A 17,760-nucleotide genomic window follows, 5' to 3' on the forward strand; every position below is an offset into this window, starting at 1 on the left:
CAAAACCAAAAACGCCCCACCCCCCCAACCCCACCCCAAAACCTAAAACGCCGACCCCCCACCCCCTCCCCAAAACCAAAAATGCCCCACCCCAAAACCTAAAACCCCCGACCCCCCACCCCCTCCCCAAAAACAAAAATGCCCCACCCCCCAACCCCACCCCAAAACCTAAAACCCCGACCCCCCACCCTCTCCCCAAAAACAAAAATGCCCCACCCCCCAACCTCACCCCAAAACCTAAAACCCCGACCCCCTCCCCAAAACCTAAAATGCCCCACCCCCCCAACCCCACCCCAAAACCTAAAACCCCGACCCCCCACACCCTCCCCAAAACCAAAAACGCCCCACCCCCAACCCCACCCCAAAACCTAAAACCCCTGACCCCCCACCCCCTCCCCAAAATCTAAAACCCCCCGCTTACCTGAGTCGTCGCCTCATCTGCATCATCCTCCTCAGCCGACTCCCTTGTTTGTACCTTAACCATGCATGTTCGTTGTTCAGGACATGCGTGGTTAAGGCACAAAATAACGAAGTCGTGGTTAAAGAAAGCGTTGTTCCGCTTTCGTTAACCAGGACTTCGTTATAAAAAAGTCGGCATAAAGGATGTTTCCCGTAGGGGTGCCACCTGGCCACTCCCCACCTGGTGTCCTAAGTACACCACAGAACCCTGCCCTATTTGGCACTTGCTCACCTTAATAGTGAGGCCTGCCTTCTGCAGGGCCTCTAACACTCTCCCGAGGTGTTGCAGGTGTTCCTCCAATGTGGAACTAAACACAACAATGTCATCCAGGTAGGCGGCACTGAACTCATCCAGTCCTGCCAACAGCTGGTTGACCAGCCTCTGAAAGGTGGCAGGGGCATTCTTCATCCCAAATGGCATCACTTTAAATTGAAAGTGTCCATCTGGGGTAGAGAATGCTGACCTCTCCTTGGCCCCGTCAGTTAAGGCAATCTGCCAGTACCCAGATGTTAAATCAAACATACTGAGATACTTGGCAGCTCCCAACCGGTCAATGAGCTCATCAGCTCGGGGGATGGGGTGGCCGTCAGTCTTGCTGACCGCATTGAGTCCTCAGTAGTCCACACAGAACCGGAGTTCTGGAGTGGCACCGGGTGCAGCAGCCTTTGGGACCAATACCACTGGGCTGGCCCAAGAACTGCTGGAGTGATCAATAACCCCTAGGGCAAGCATTTTGGATACCTCATCCTTAATGCATGCCCTGACCGTCACCCTGTAAACTTTATGTTTAATAGGTGTTCTGTCCCCAGTGTCCACATCATGTGTGCACAAGTGTGTGACTCCTGTGATCAGGGAAAAGAGTGAGGAAAACTGTCCCAACACGTGGTGACAGTCACCTTGCTGCTCCTCAGTCAGGGAGAGAGACAGGATTACTCCCTCCAATGACTCATCTTTTTCTCCTGCAAATTGGAGGTCAGGAAGAGGCTCACTCTCCTCCTCCACCCCATCATCTATTGCAAGGAGCATTGTCAGCTCAGTCCACTCAAAGCGTGGCTTGAGGCGGTTGACATGCAGGACCCTTAAAGGGTTCCTTGGAGACCGCAAGTCCACCAGGTAGGTGACTTCCCTCTTGCGCTCCACCACCCCAAATGGCCCAGTCCACTTATCCTGGAGTGCCCTAGGCTCCACTGCTGCCATCACCCACATTTTTTGTCCAGGTTAAAACTCAACCAGAGTGGCAATCTGGTCATACCAGCGTTTCATGTCCTCCTGGCTTGCTTCCAGGTAGTCCTGAGCAAGACTCCTGAAGTGGGCATTCTGGTTTCTCAAAGCCAGCATGTAACTGAATACATCCTGGGGGGGGTTACTAGGAGCTTTCTCCAAAGCTTCCTTAATCAGACTCAAAGGTCCCCTCACAGGGTGGCCATACATCAGCTCAAAGGGACTAAACCCAAGTTCCTTTTGAGGCACCTCCCTGTAGGCGAACAGAAGGCATGGCAAGATGACATCCCACTTTTGCCTCAAGGGCTCTGACAGGCCCATGATCATGCCTTTCAAGGTGTGGTTGAATCTCTCAAGCAGACCATTACTTTGGGGGTAGTAAGTGGTGGTGAACTTGTAGGTTACCCCACACTTCTTCCACAGAGACTTCATATACGTGTTTATGAAGTTGGTACCACTATCAGATACCACTTCCTTGGGGACCCCCATGCGGGTAAAAAAACCCATCAAAGCATGACCCACCACAGGGGAAGTGATTGATCTCAACAGAATGGCTTCTGGGTACCGGGTGGCATGGTCCACCAAGACCAGGATAAACCTGTTGCCCATGGCTGTCTTGGGATCCAGAGTCCCCACAATGTCAATACCTACCCTCTCAAAGGGAGTACTGACAACAGGCAAAGGCTGGAGGGGAGCCTTACATTTCCTCCCACTCTTGCCACTTGCCTGACAGGTCTGACAAGACCTGCAATGTGCATCTGAGTGCCTGCGCATTAGGGGCCAGTAAAAGTGGGTGACAAGCCTCTCAAAGGTCTTTCCTGCCCCAAATGTCCAGCTAAAGGCACATCTTGAGCCAGCCCCAGTAGGAAGGCCCTGAAGCACTGGGGTACCACCAGCACATGGGCTGACCCAGGCTCAGGAACCTTAGGCTCACTAGACAGGAGGTCATCCTCCCAATAGTTCAGGTGTGATCCTGGCTCCTTGCCAGCCGCCTGGTCTGCAGCCTGCTGCCTCAAACCCTCCAAAGTAGGGCATGTCTTCTGTGCTGCACAGAATGCTTCCCTGGTGGGCCCCCCCTTCCTGCTGCCACTGCGACATCTCAGAGACCTCCCCCAGTTCAGCGACCTATTCCCCTGTAGGCTCTGTGGCGTCACCCTCAGGCTCCGCCTCTTCCTGGACCGTGGGAACTTCTGGGGCCGGTTTCCCATGCCCCCTGCCCTTTCTCTTCTTGGCAGTCCCCTGGTCACTGTTTCAGGCTCCAGGGGCTCTCGATTACCCTGACGGGCTGCCTTTGTCCGGGTGGATACACATACCCATCCAGACAGACCCAGCATCTCCAAGTGAGACCTGTATTCCACCTGCTTCCAAGGGGAATCCTCCAGGTCATTGCCTAGCAAACAATCAACAGGCATAGTTGGACTCACAGCTACTTTCAAGGAAACTGAGACCCCCCCTATTCAAAGGGAACCTGCGCCACTCTGCACAGGCTCTCTGAGTTGTCCACTGCAACTACTTGGTGAAGTAGCCGGGGATCTATCTGCTTTTCAGACACCAGCTGACTCCTCACTGTAGTCACGCTGGCTCCTGTGTCTCTCAGAGCCTCCACACTCTGTCCATTAATGGTCCCCCACTGCCTGTACTTCTTAGTGTTTTCAGGCACTAGGGTTCTCTGGACCATCTGACTGTCCCCTAGTGAGACAAGGGTCATCTCAGCTGATTCCCACCCACCTGAAACCAACTCCTCTCCAAGCGCTACACTGGCCAAACCCTGGGACGGCGCACCAGTGGGTCCGGGCAGGCCTTGCGTTGCTTTTACACGCCCAGTGGTACTTGCGTTGGAAATCCAGCCACACGATGATCCAAAAACCACGCAGCGCGGGTTGCGATCTCCCAGCCTCCATCAGCGATGCTGCGTGCCGTTTCTCCTGCTCCATGCATTGATTATTCCATCGCGTTTCCGGCGAGCGTCGATTTTCAGCCGTGGAGCTGGCGGCGCATCGTTTCTTCAGCTACAGATCAGAGTTGCGTCGATCTTTTCCCCGCACGGCGCTCTGTGCGCGGATTTGCTCTTCTTAGGCTGCCACCTTTTCCTTTCAGGGTCCCAGGAACTGGATGGGCACCACAGGGCAGAGTAGGAGTCTCTCCAGAGACTCCAGGTGCTGGCAGAGAGAAGTCTTTGCTGTCCCTGAGACTTCAAAAAACAGGAGGCACGCTCTAAATCAAGCCCTTGGAGAGTTCTTCTCAAGATGGAAGGCACACAAAGTCCAGTCTTTGCCCTCTTACTCTGGCAGAAGCAGCAACTGCAGGATAGCTACACAGAGCACAGTCACAGGCAGGGCAGCTCTTCTTCCTCAGCTCTTCAGCTCTTCTCCAGGCAGACGTTCCTCTTGTTTCCAGAAGTGTTTTCTAAAGTCTGTGGTTTTTGGTGGCCTTCTTATACCCAATTTCTCCTTTGAAGTAGGCCTGCTTCAAAGTAAAGTCTCTTTTGAATGTGAAATCCTGCCTTGCCCAGGCCAGGCCCCAAAAACTCACCAGGGGGTTGGAGACTGCATTGTGTGAGTGCAGGCACAGCCCTTTCAGGTGTGAGTGAACACTCCTCCCCTCCCTCCTAACACAGATGGCTCATCAGGATATGCAGGCTACACCCCAGCTCCCTTTGTGTCACTGTCTAGTGCGAGGTGCAACCAGCCCAACTGTCAAACTTACCCAGACAGTGAATCCACAAACAGGCAGAGTCACAGAAATGGTATAAGCAAGAAAATGCTCACTTTCTAAAAGTGGCACATTCAAACACACAATCTCAAAATCAACTTTACCAAAAGATGTATTTTTAAATTGTGAGCTCAGAGACCCCAAACTCCACATGTCCATCCGCTCCCAAAGGGAATCTACACTTTAATAATATTTAAAGGTAGCCCCCATGTTAACCTATGAGAGGGACAAGCCTTGCAACAGTGGAAAAACGAATTTAGCAATATTTCACTGTCAGGACATATCAAACACATTACTATGGCCCTCATTACAACCCTGGTGGAAGGTGTTAAAGCGGCGGTAATACCGCCAACAGGCCGGCGGTAAAAAAAAAATGGGATCACGACCACGGCGGAAACCGGCAACACAGACAGCCACTTTAACATTCGACCGTCACGGCGGTAGCAACAAACACCGCAGTGGTTTCAAAACAAAACCACATAGGAAGAAAGTCATAGGATTTGGGCGCTCACAGTGAGTCCATAGAGTAGCATTAACATTCCAAATGTGGCACGGTGCTCCTGGCAAGAGGATCTTCCTTAATCCTCCAATGTTTCAAGGGAAACTAACAATGAACTGGACAGTTGTCAGGGCACTCATGAACATATAATTGAAAGTTAGTAATGTATAGAATCTTCAGTGTGGAATAACACTATAGAGAGTTCATCAATCATTTATTTCTTGACGTACAAGGTTCACCATAATAATAGAAAATCATCCTTGAAATTCAATAATGTGTATAGCAACCATAGCCAACACGTGTTTCGTCCTATGAGAATATATTCTCACAGACTTCATCAGGGCTTCAAAAAGGCCTCCAAAAATTGACTCATTTTCTTCTCCTACACCAGTTGGTATACCTCCTGCTTGTATCCAGCCATTCTTTACAATTCGGTGAAAAGTTGTTCCTTTGTAATTCAGTTCCCGGCAGTCTGTCGATATGGTTTCAGGTAACTGACACAACTCTCGAAAATTCTCAAAGGTTTTTGGGCATATGTTAGAAAAAAGCTCAAATAATAATCGTCCACTTGGCTCGTCGTCAATAGCTATGTCCATGAACACAAAGGTATTCTTGGTGTCTTTCATCAGCTTAGAACAGAAATCCTCTGCGAGAGCAATGTAGAGTGACAGGGGTCTGAAGTCCTGGTAACCCCAGTGTTCATTTGCCCATTTCACCAAATCTTTAACATCCCCTAACAGACGGCCATTAATAAAACACATCACTTTGGATGAAAATCCCCATGTTTCCCCTTTGAGCTCCTTTTTCTTCTCTTCTAAATACTCATTCCAAGCAAATTCCAGGTATGGAGTCACTGTAGGATCTAAAAATGTGGAGGGAAAAGACAGCTTCAGCGTCTGCGCAGCGCACACGGCGGACTGAAATTCAGGCTCCCGTTGGAGACCCACCACGTGCACGTTCAATGGCTCGGTGAAAGAGGGCACTGGAGGGCATACTCGCACCAGTGGTAACTGCCAACAGACAGACGGAAGACAATGTACCACCCACCCTATCACAACCTGCCAATCCACCAGCTTTTCCGGGGTGTTACCAACACCATCAAAAGCTTGGCGTAAACAGGACTTGGGAGGGAAACCACTCACCTCTCGACACTCAACGAAGAACCAGGATGCCATGGAGCCCGAGCTGTAGGTCCTGCCCAGGCTGATGTATCTGCTAATACACCAGGAACACCAAAGACGGCAGCGGCGACAACCACGGTGAGTTATACACCTAGCACACAGGGGGGACGAAAAAGAGGGAGACACACACACGCAACCCCCCCACCCTCACCCACAACACCATACACACAAACACATGCAGCAACAGTACATTTACACCCCGTAACCCTCTGGAAGAACGCAAAGACAAAAGGAATTGGGTGCAAATAGTGATATTTTGAAATATGCAGATAAAGTTAACAATTGGAAAAATCTATCAATCAATCAATCAATCAAGGATTTATAGAGCGCACTAATCACCCGTTAGGTTCTCAAGGCGCTGGGGGGGGGGAGCTACTGGTCGTAGAGCCATGTCTTGAGGCATTTCCTGAATGTCAAGAGGTCTTGGGTCTGGCGAAGGTGGAGCGGTACGGAGTTCCAGGTCTTGGTGGCTAGGTGAGAGAATGATCTTCCTCCGGCGGTGGTGCGGCGGATGTGGGGGATGGAGGCGAGGGTGAGACTGGCGGAGCAAAGATTGCGGGTGGGAGTGTGGAAGGTGAGTCTGTCGTGGAGGTAGGCTGGGCCTGTGTCGTGGAGGGCCTTGTGTGCATGGATGAGGAGCTTGAAGGTGATCCTCTTTGATACTGATAGTCAGTGAAGGTCTCTGAGGTGGGGGGAAATGTGGTCGTGGCGTGGGATGTCCAGAATGAGGCGGGCGGATGCTTTCTGGATTCTTTGCAGCTTTGTTAGGAGTTTGGTTGTTATTCCTGCATCTAGAGCGCTTCCATAGTCGAAATGGCTGCTGACCAGGGCGTGGGTGACAGTTTTCCTGGTTTCGACGGGAATCCACTTGAAGATTTTGCGGAGCATGCAGAGAGTGTTGTAGCAGGAAGAGGAGATGGCATTGACCTGCTGAGTCATGCTGAATGTGGAGTCCAAGATGAAGCCTAGGTTGCATGCGTGGGTGATGGGTGTGGGCACGGTTCCTAGGGAGGTAGGCCACCAGGTGTCATTCCAAGTTGAGGGGTTGGTGCCATAGATGAGGATTTCTGTCTTGTCTGTGTTTAACTTGAGGTGGCTTGATTCCATCCAGCTGGCGATGGCGTGAAGTCTGTTGTGGAGGTTGTTCTTTGCAGTTGTAGGGTCTTTCGTGAGGGAGAGGATGAGCTCAGTGTTGTCTGCGTAGGAAACTATGTTGATGTGGTGGGTTCGTGCGATGTTGGCAAGGGGGGCCATGTAAGTGTTGAAGAGCGTGGGGCTGAGCAAAGATCCTTGGGGAACGCCACAGATGATTCTGGAGGCTTCTGACAGGAACGGTGGGAGGCGGACTCTCTGGGTTCTGCCTGAGAGAAATTACGAGATCCAGTCGAGTGCCTTGTCGCGGATTCCAGCACTGTGGAGGCGTGTGCGGAGAGTGTGATGACATACCGTGTCGAAAGCTGCGCGAGAGGTCCAGGAGGATGAGTGCTGCTGTTTCTCCTTCGTCGAGCATGGTCCTAATGTCATCTGTGGCAGCAATGAGTGCAGTCTCGGTGCTGTGGTTTCTGCGGAATCCGGATTGGGAGGTGTTGAGTACCTTGCTGTCTTCCAGGAACCGGGATAGTTGGCTCTTTATGATTTTTTCGATGACCTTGGCTGGGAAGGGGAGGAGGGAGATAGGCGGGTAGTTTTTGGGATCGTCCGGGGCTAGCTTTTTGTTTCTTCAGCAGGGCGTTGATTTCTGCTTGCTTCCATCTTTCTGGGAAGGTGGCTGACTTGAAGGAGCTGTTGATGGTTTTGTAGAGGTGGGGGGCGATGATGATGATTGCCTTATTGAAGATATGGTGTGAGCAGGGGTCCGATGATGATCCGGAGTGGATGGAGGCCATGGTGGTGGCAGTGTCCTCTATGTTGACGGGGCTCCAGGTGTGGAGGAGGTGGGTGTTGCTTGGAGCGTTGGGTTCTTGGGTGTTTGTAGTCAGCTGGTGGGTCTGGGGTTTGAAGCTATTGTGGATTCCTTCTATCTTTCAACGGACGTGGGTTGCCATTGAGTTGCAGAACTCCTTGAGTTGCGAACCGGGGGTTCGTTGGAGCAGGTCCTGGGGGTGGAGAGCTCATTGATGATGCTGAAGAGCTCTTTACTGTTGTGAGCGTTGGCGTCAATGCGGTTTTTGAAGTGGGTCCTTTTGGTGGTGCGGATCAGTTGGTGATGTTTGCCTAGGGAATCCTTGAAAGCGATGTGGTTGGAGTGGGTAGGGTCAAGGTGCCAGGTTTTTTCCATTCTGCGACATAGCCATTTGGATTCCTGTAGTTCTGGCGTGAACCAGCTGGCCTTGATTCTGTGGGAGGTGTTTTTTTTTTTTTGGAGCGGTGCGAGGATGTTGGCGCAATCTTCTATTCAGCGATGCAGGTTGGTGGTGGCTGTGTTGGGGTCTGGGGTCCCAGGGGGTTGGTCCCGGGTGAGAGTGGAGATCAGTTGATCCGTTGATATTTTGCTCCAGTTGCGTCCGGGGGGTTGTGTGCGGTGGTGGTGAGTGACTGGTTTCTGGTAGGAGAAGTGGATGCAGCGATGGTCTGTCCAGCTGAGTTCGGTGGTGTGGCTGAAAGAGACGTGGTTGCTGGCTGAGAAGATGGGGTCGAGTGTGTGGCCTGCGGAGTGGGTGGGTGAAGTGATGAGTTGCTTGAGGCCGAAGTTGGTGAGGTTGTTGATTAGGTTGGTGGTGTTAATATCGTTATTTTCTAGGGGGAAGTTTAGGTCACCGAAGAGGATGTAGTCTGTTGAGGCAAGGGCTTGGGAGCTGATGTCGTCGGCGATGTCATCACAGAACTGCAGTCTGGGTCCAGGGGGTCTGTAGACCAGTGTTCCTCTGAATGTGTTGGTGGCGTTGATGTGGATTTTGAAGTGGAGGTGCTCGGTGGAGTTGATGGTGTCGTGGGAGTTGGTGGAGACTCTTATGGTGTTTTTGTGGACTATGGGAATTCCTCCTCCTGGTCTGTTGATTCGGTCTCTTCTAGTGATCTTGTACTTTTCTGGTATGGCTATGGCTACTTCTGGTTCCGAGGCTGAATTCATCCAGGTTTCGGTGAGGAATGCGACGTCGGGCGAGTATGTGGTCAGGAGGTCCCAGAGTTCCATTGCAAGTTTGTGGACGGAGTGGGTGTTAAGTAGGATGCATCTTAGGCGGTTGTCTGTTTTGATTTGGAGTTTGGAGATTAGGTTGCAGGTGAAATTGTAGGCTTTGCAGGAGAAGGGCCCTTTGGTGCGCGTCGGTGTGGACTGGAAGCAGATGGAGGAGCGTCCTGGATTAAGGGCATGGAGTTCGTTGGCAGTGTAAAGGTGTTCGGTGGCGCGGGAGGCGTGTTGGCCAGGGGGTCTGGCGCTCGGCGCGGTCTTGGCGCAGACGGGTGCAGATGGGCAGCGGCGCGTCCACGCTGCGGCCGCCATAAGAGGGGAGGTGGGAGGGAGTGGCAGCTGGGAGGAGGGAGGGAAATCTCCAATGGGAGTGCGGTGGGGGCGAGGGCAGCAGGAGTCAGGAGCGGGAAGAGCTCCGAGGAGGAGGGAGGGGGGCGGGGCCACGGGGAAGCAGCAGCGCGAACCTTCCGGGAGAGGAGAAGCCAAGAAGCCCAAACAAGCCCAAACAAGCCCAGACAAGCCCAAACAAGCCCAGACAAGCCCACAACAATGGCAGCACTTACCGGAGCAGTGGTGAGGAGAAAGCGACTTGCCTGAAAGGATGCAGGGTCAGATGTCGCTTCTAACCTCGTGCTGCGGCCGGCATTAGAGGGGAGGTGGGAGGGAGTGGCAGCTGGGAGGAGGGAGGGAAACCTCCAATGGGAGTGCGGGGGCGGGGGCAGCAGGAGTCAGCAGCGGGAAGAGCTCTGAGGAGGAGGGAGAGGCGGGCCGCGGGGAAGCAGCGGCGCAAACCTTCCGGGAAAGGAGAAGCCAAGAAGCCCAAACAAGCCCAAACAAGCCCAGACAAGCCCAAACTAGCCCAGACAAGCCCAAACAAGCTCACAACAATGGCAGCACTTACCAGAGCAGTGGTGAGGAGGAAGCGACCTGCCTGCAAGGATGCAGGGTCAGAGGTCGCTTCTAACCTGGCACTGCGGCCGGCATAAGAGGGAAGGTGGGAGGGAGTGGCAGATGGGTGAAGGGAGGGAAACCTCCAATGGGAGTGCATGGGGGCGGGGGCAGTAGGAGTCAGGAGCGGGAAGAGCTCCGAGGAGGAGGAAGGGGGGCGTGGCCACGGGGAAGCAGCGGCGCAAACCTTCCAGGAGAGGAGAAGCCAAGAAGCCCAAACAAGCCCAAACAAGCCCAGACAAGCCCACAACAATGGCAGCACTTACCGGAGCAGTGGTGAGGAGGAAGCGACCTGCCTGCAAGGAAAAACAGTATACACAAATATTTACAATATGAACAGAAGGCCGTACACTGTCCTTTGCAAATGTCCATGGGCCAGTGGGGGAAAAAATCAGGGGGCGAAGCCCACACTTGACTCCTGCCTAAAAACAGAGAGAACACTGCAGGGGCATCAGGTCGAAAACACACAGGCACCTCAGGGGGAAGGGGAGGGGGGCACCTCAGACAGAGGATGGTACTACACCACTGGTCCTCAAGGGGGCAACATACCCACAGCGATGTCCTGGGGATTGCAAAGCCACAGTCTCTCAAGTGGGTGGTTTGCCCTCCGCTTGCTCCTGGGGAGTACAAAGACACAGTCTCTCAAGTGGGTGGGTTGCCCACTGCTTGGTCCGGGGGAGTGCAAAGCCACAGTCTCTCAAGTGGGTGGTTTGCCTACTGCTTGGTCCTGGGGAGTGCAAGGTGTCAACATCAGGACAGTGTGTGCCAAAAATGCAAAAACCCAGTCTTTATGCAAGAGCATAATTCATGCATTGTGTTTATATGCAGTATGTTAACCTTTTGCATTGCAGAGTTTAACCTTGAAAAACACTATTAATGATGTTTGCAATAACTGTTCATTTGCAAGGTATTGCTGCAGGCTTACGGAGTGTGTTAGGGTGTGGTCCCTTTCTAGGACCTTCTAGAAGCTTTCCCTGCAGCATGGCTGGGTGTGGTTTGTGGGCTGGGCTTGACTCTATATAAGGGAGCCAGCCCAGCTCCACGTGCTCACTATTCACGGGTCCCGGTGCAGAACAGCAGCAACTTCCTGAGCTCCTGTTCCGGAGGCCTACCTTGATATTCCAGGCCTGCCCTCATTATATTGGTGATCCTTGAGCAGGGCGGTAAGGCGGAGGTCGGGCTGGGCCCCCGATCCCTGTTCTCAAAGACATTTGAGTTTCAGACCTAGTTGTGAAACTCTCTGTGTGCGTGAGTGTGATTTCATGGCATTTGCATATTCTTGTCCAAATCGGCAGAGTGCGCGATTAATATCTGACATGTAACCCTTGGCATTCAGATCGGCAGCCGTGTGCAATCGTTTCATGGCCTTTGCATATTCTTGTTCGAATCGGCAACAGTGTGCGCAATTCAACCCTGACATAAAACTCTTGGCTTTTGGATCGGCAGTGTGCGCGATCATTTCCTGACATTTGCATTGTGTATTTTGAATCAATAATAGTGTGCGCGATTCAATCCTTGGCATAAAACTCTTGGCTTTTGGATCGGCAATGTGCTCGATCATTTAATGACATTTGCATCGTGTATTTTGAATCGGCAACAGTGTGCGCGATTCAATCCCTGCCATAAAACTCTTGTTTTTTTTGGATCGGCAGTGTACACGATGATTTCCTGACATTTGCATTGTGTATTTCGAATCGGCAACACTGTGCGCAATTCAACCCTGGCATAAAACGCTTGGCTTTTAGATCGGCAGTGTGCGCGATCATTTCATGACATTGAAAACTTTGGTGTGCCGTGTTTTGTTGAGGTGCACACATTTATCCTGAGCTTTTGGATTTCTTTGAAACGCTTAATTCAAAGTGCAACATTCTTTGTGCATATTAAGTTCATAGTACAGTTCCTGTTGTTTCCAGGGAATGTTCAGATAGCCTTTGTCCTCATGTAAAAATGCAATGTTTATTCTGAAACATTATTGAAGAAGGTGCTTGTATTCTAGACAGTATGTGATATTTCCTGAAAAGCTCATATGAAACATTGTATTAACCCATTCTTGATTTTTCCAGGTACCTAGATTTATTGAGGTCTAGTTTAAGTCATTTCTTAGGTTATCCATGATTACAGTATAAGAACGCTTAGAACCATAGTCTATTGAAAGTCAATGTGATTATATCTTGGCATTGTGTTGTTTAACCTCTTGCTTCCTACAGGTCTCCTTCCCAGCTGTTCCCTACCTAATCCCCTTTTCCCCCACTTGGACTCTCTCAGTATCTGTGGTATATCTATTGGAGCTTTGGAGCTGTCTAGTGGTGGACATGTTGGGAACGTGCGCAGGCCCCGAGGATCTGGTCTCCCTGACACAAAGCCACAGTCTCTCAGGTGGTTGGGTTGCCCACTGCTTGGTCCTGGGGAGTGCAAGGCCACAGACTCTCAAGTGGGTGGCTTCTACCACTGGTTCTGGAGTTGGCCTTGTGCCCAGTCTGCTTTATCCTGTTAAGGAAAGTGATAGTGGATGCATTTCTCCACTGGTTCTGGAGGGGGCCTTGTGCCCAGTCTGATTCATCCTGCCAAGGAAAGTGATAGTGGATGCATTTCTCCACTGGTTCTGGAGGGGGCCCTGTGCCCAGTGGTGCTGCACCTGGGGTGTGGCAGTTCCCATTCCCTCACCTGGGTGTCTGAGGCATGAGATGTGCAGGGAACAGGTAGCATGATACTCCCTGGACGCAGGCCGTCTCCTGCAGCCCCGGACGGCTGCCCAATGGGGATGCTGCTGACAGTTGTAGTGGCACCGGCTGGGCATGTGGTGGTGCAGATGGCAGTGCAGGTGGTGGTGCTTGCGACGGTGTCTGCGGCAGGGATGCTGCCGGTGCTGGCCGTGGTGCAGGTGCTGGTAGTGGTGGAGGGAGACATCAGGCCATCTCCTGCAGCCTCGGATGGCTGCCCACTGGGGATGATGCTGTTGACAGTTGTTGTGGCAGCTACAGTGCAGGTGGCGGTGCAGCGGCAGTGCAGGTGGCGGTGCAGGGGGCGGTGCAGGTGGTGGGGCAGATGGCGGTGCTGGTGGCGGTGCATGCGACAGTGCTCTCCATGGTACAGGTTGCGGGCCTGTCGGTACTGATGGTGGGCACCAGTCCCTCACCTGGAGCCTCCGAGGCCTGAAGTGCCTTGCCTTGGGTTTTCTTTCACTTCCCCACCTTGGCAGATGCTGCTGGGACCTTGGCACTGGCAGCTTGAGTTTTGGAGGAGGCCTTGCTGGGTGGGTTGTGCTTCTTGGCCGTGCTGCATGCTGGAACCTTCTTCACCTTGGCAGGTGGCAGAATGGGTTGGTCCTTTGCAGGGGTCAGTGGCACACTGGCTGCCCTGACGGGTGCCCCTTTCGATCCTCTGGGACTTGCAGGTACCACAACGGACGCAGACTTGGTGGCTGAGGTGCTGACCTGGGATCTTGACACCCTGGCATGAGGGGAAGGAGGGGAGGAGGTGTAGGGAAGAGGTCAATGTTTGCCAGGAAAAGGTTTTTAGACACACTGGGATGGGAAGATGGAGAGGGTTTGGGAGTGGAGGAAGAGGGAGTAGTTGCAGGAGGTGTACGTCTGCTGAGTTCGGGTGAAGGTGCATGGGCTGGATGCTGTTGTGAGGTGGATGGCTGTTGGGTGGGTGGGTGCTTGCGTTTGTGTACTTTGGGAGGAGGGGTCACAGACACACTGGGAGAGGACACAGGGGATGTGTGCATGGTTGTGGGGTGGTGACTGCCAGTGAAGGGCGTGTAGTGATGGGCGTGCTGGTGATGGAGGTAGTGGATGAAGATGTAGCGCATGCCAATGTGAGTGGAGACGCTACTGGGAGGGAGGTGGACGAGGAGGAAGGGGACACAGTGGAGGCAGTGGATGTTGGTGTGTTTGCATGGGCATGGTGCATGTGTGAGTGCCTGTGAGATGAAGTGTGGTGCTTATGTTTGCCTGAGCCACTTTTGTGTGTTGATTTGGGTACATGCTGGTCTGAAGGTGTGCTTGGGATAGGGTGAGGTAGAGGGGATTGTGTCTGGGTAGTGGAAGTTGGAGGGGGGAGGCTGGACACAGGGACAAGGGCTGCCATCAGTGCTGAGGCCAGAGCCTGAAATCCTCTCTGTTGGGCCGCCACGCCCTCCAGGTATGCATTTGTTTGTTGCAAATGCCCTACTACACCCTGGATGGCATTCAGTATGGTTGACTGCCCAATAGAGAGGGATCTCAGGAGGTCAATAGCCTCCTCACTCAGGGCAGCAGGGCTGACTGGGGCAGGGCCTGAGGTGCCTGGGGCGAAGGAGATGCCCACCCTCCTGGGTGAGTGGGCACGGGAAACACGCTGAGGGGCTGCTGGGAGGGCGGTGCTGGTAGGGGGGTGGTGACTGTACCTGTTATTGGGGTGGGCACAGAGGTATCTGCCATCGCCAGGGAGCTTCCTTCGGAGGAGGAGACGCTGTCCATGGTCTCCCCTTCTGTCCCCGTCGTGGAGCTCCCTTCACCATCCGTCCCACTGGTGCCTTCACCCTCGGTGGATTCGGCCTCCAGACCTATGTGGATACAGCTCCCTTCGTCGCCGGTGCCTCTGCTCCTCCGCCAGATGATGCTAATGCACACAAGGACAGAATGACAAAACAAAAAGGGGGGAGACAGAGGATACACTTGGTCAATGCCAGCAACAACACTCCCGTTGGTGTACACAACACACAGTGAGCTGCCCTATGCACTAGGCCATGCCCAACCAGCCACTAAGGTAGTCACCAGCCCATGGGGTACAATGCCTAATGCCAGCATCTGCACACCTGACACCCACAGGACCCTGCCCAGTAGTAGATGGCCACTTGTACCATTGGGGTAGGAGTGCTTCAGAGCCTGCACACAAGTGACCTACCCTGCCATGATCGCCCTGGCCAAGGGTCACCCACAGCCCACATCCCCCACCCAGCTAGTTCCTAAAGCACGCAAAGTCAGCTTTCTGAATCTGTACTCACCCGCTTGTGGCTGCTGTGATGCCCTCAAGTGCCCATCCAACTCCGGATAGGCCACCGCCAGGATGCGGAACATCAGGGGGGTCATGGTGAGACGGGCACCCCTTCCACATCTGCCATTTTCTTGGTCCAGCGGCGCAGATCCTCCCATCTCTTGTGGCAGTGGGTGCTCCGCCTGTGATACACCCCCAGGGTCCGCACCTCATTGGCGATGGCACGCCAAATACCCTTTTTCTGATGGGTGCTGACCTGGAGGGAAAAGACAGCTGAAAAGGAAATTACTCACCCGTCCGGACCGGCATACTCATTGCCCACCAGCTCCCACCCATGCCCTGATGCACATACACTGACCACCTGTCATGCAGCACTCAGGCCAGGACGCCTCAGCACCCCCAAAATGTGGCTTACATCCACACCACTCCAAACGTGCATTGCCCACACATCATGCTCACAGTGTACTCACCTGTTTGTCTGGAGGACTGTAGAGTAATGTGTACTGGGGTACGACCCCATCCACCAGTTTCTCCAACTCCTCCGCAGTGAAGGCAAGGGCCCTTTCCCCAGACACAAGAGCCATTGTCACTTCCAGACTCAGGTCACAGCAGCGCTTGCAGTGTAGGTCCTCTCCTGTCGACGGTCCGGTAGCAAATGAGTGAATAGTTAGAAAATGGTGGTGACGTCTGTGGCGGTGCGAACCGCCACCGCCAGCGTACATCGCCTTTGGCTCCTGGAACCCATAGGGCCCAATGATAACCAATGCGAAGTTGCGCGGCGGTCATTGACCGCCTACCGCGACGATGCACAACACCAGCGCACTTACCTCATTTCCATTTGTCCCTCCTCACAGGTCAGGCAGCTGCCATTTCAGGAGGGCACATGGCATGGCATGGCATGGCACCTAACTGCGTCACAGCAGACACTGGCACATCAACTGACTCTCAACTTCACATACTGCTTCTGTGACGTAACTTCAGCAACAGTTGTGCAATCTATGTGGAAATATGACCCTCTGCTCACTGTTCTCCTCCATAGGCTACAACCGCTGAGGCAGATTATTAGGTGGCGGCATCCTCCGGTGTACAGACCCCTGGTGGACCTGTCGACAATGGAGGAACGACACATTATCATCACATACAGACTTGACCGTGCCACAATCCAAGAACTGTGTGCTCAATTGGAGCCAGACCTGATGTCAGCTATCTGCCACAGAAATCTCCCCTCTAGTGCAGGTCCTGTCAGTGCTCTATTTCCTGGCAAGTGGTTCCTTTCAAACTACAGTGGCCATGGCATCAGGGATGTCTCAGCCAATGTTCTCTAACGTGTTGTCCAGAGTGTTGTCTGCCCTGATGAAACACATGTGCAGCTACATTGTGTTCCCCTAGGTGGATGAATTGGCCACAGTGAAAGCTGACTTTTATGCCCTGGGACATATCCCCAACATCATTGGTGCCACTGATGGTACACATGTTCCATTTATCCCCCCCCCCGGAGAAATGAACAGGTTTACAGGTATAGAAAAAGCTAACACTCTGTGAATGTGCAGATGGTGTGTTTGTCGGACCAGTACATCTCCCATGTGAATGCCAAGTATCCTGGCTCTGTGCATGACACCTATATCTTGAAGAATAGAAGCATCCCATATGTCATGGGCCAACTCCAGAGGCACCGGGTGTGGCTAGTCGGTGAGCCCAAGGTCCCCACACAGTATAAGTAGGTGTCTGGGTATGGGGTTGTCCCTAAGGGTTAGAGTGTGTCTAACAGTTGTCCCTCGATATTTACAGGTGACTCTGGTTACCCCAACCTCTCATGGCTACTGACCCCAGTGAGGAATGCCAGGACAAGGGCAGGGGAACGTTACAATGAGGCACATGGGTGTACAAGGATTATTGAGAGAACCTTCGGCCTCCTGAGGGCAAGGTTCAGGTGCCTCCATCTGACTGGTGGATCCCTGTACTACTCACCCAAGAAGGTGTGCCAGATCATTGTGGCATGCTGTATGTTGCATAACCTGGCCTTGAGATGTCAGGTGCCTTTTCTGCAAGACGATGAGCCTGGAGATGGTCTTGTGACAGCGGTGGACCCTGTGGACAGTGACAAAGAGGAGGCAGAGGAAGAAGATGTGGACAACAGAACAAACATAAAACAGCAGTACTTCCAGTGCCATACTGGTAAGCAACTGTAACTCCACTTAACATTTCAGTAATCTTTTGTACATTGTACATGACAGCCTCTTACCCTCTGTCTATGGACACTGACTGTTCCCTTTGGATTCTCTATTTTCAGATCTGTGTGCCCCATTCTGGCTCCTGCTATATGTACTGCTGCCCACCAAAGGTCATCCTGTAGTATATTTCACTGATCATATGCATTGCAATGCTTTGGTAATGTTATACTAATACATTTGAGAGTCATTACACTGACTCCAGTATAGTATTTGTTTCAAGGGTGCTTATTTTTGTGCCAATAACTATAGGGGTATGTGCAATGGGCTGGGGTGATGGTGGAGGAATGTCCAGTTAGAGTCCAGTCTCTTGGTATCACAGGCGCATTGTCCAATGTGGCATAGGAAGGGGAGCAATTGCAGTTCAAGGTGGACAGGGTAACAGAGTGGGACAGAAGGGT

At 52.7% G+C, this 17,760-nt stretch overlaps 1 pseudogene; it reads right to left on the minus strand.

Annotated features, from left to right (window-relative positions):
- Positions 1–5,146: 5,146 nt before the first annotated feature.
- Positions 5,147–6,067, minus strand: LOC138265157 (probable inactive peptidyl-prolyl cis-trans isomerase-like 6 pseudogene; annotated as a pseudogene).
- Between the last annotated feature and the right edge of the window lie 11,693 nt (positions 6,068–17,760).

Source organism: Pleurodeles waltl, chromosome 11 (assembly GCF_031143425.1).
Source record: "Pleurodeles waltl isolate 20211129_DDA chromosome 11, aPleWal1.hap1.20221129, whole genome shotgun sequence".
Taxonomy (NCBI): Eukaryota; Metazoa; Chordata; class Amphibia; order Caudata; family Salamandridae; genus Pleurodeles; species Pleurodeles waltl.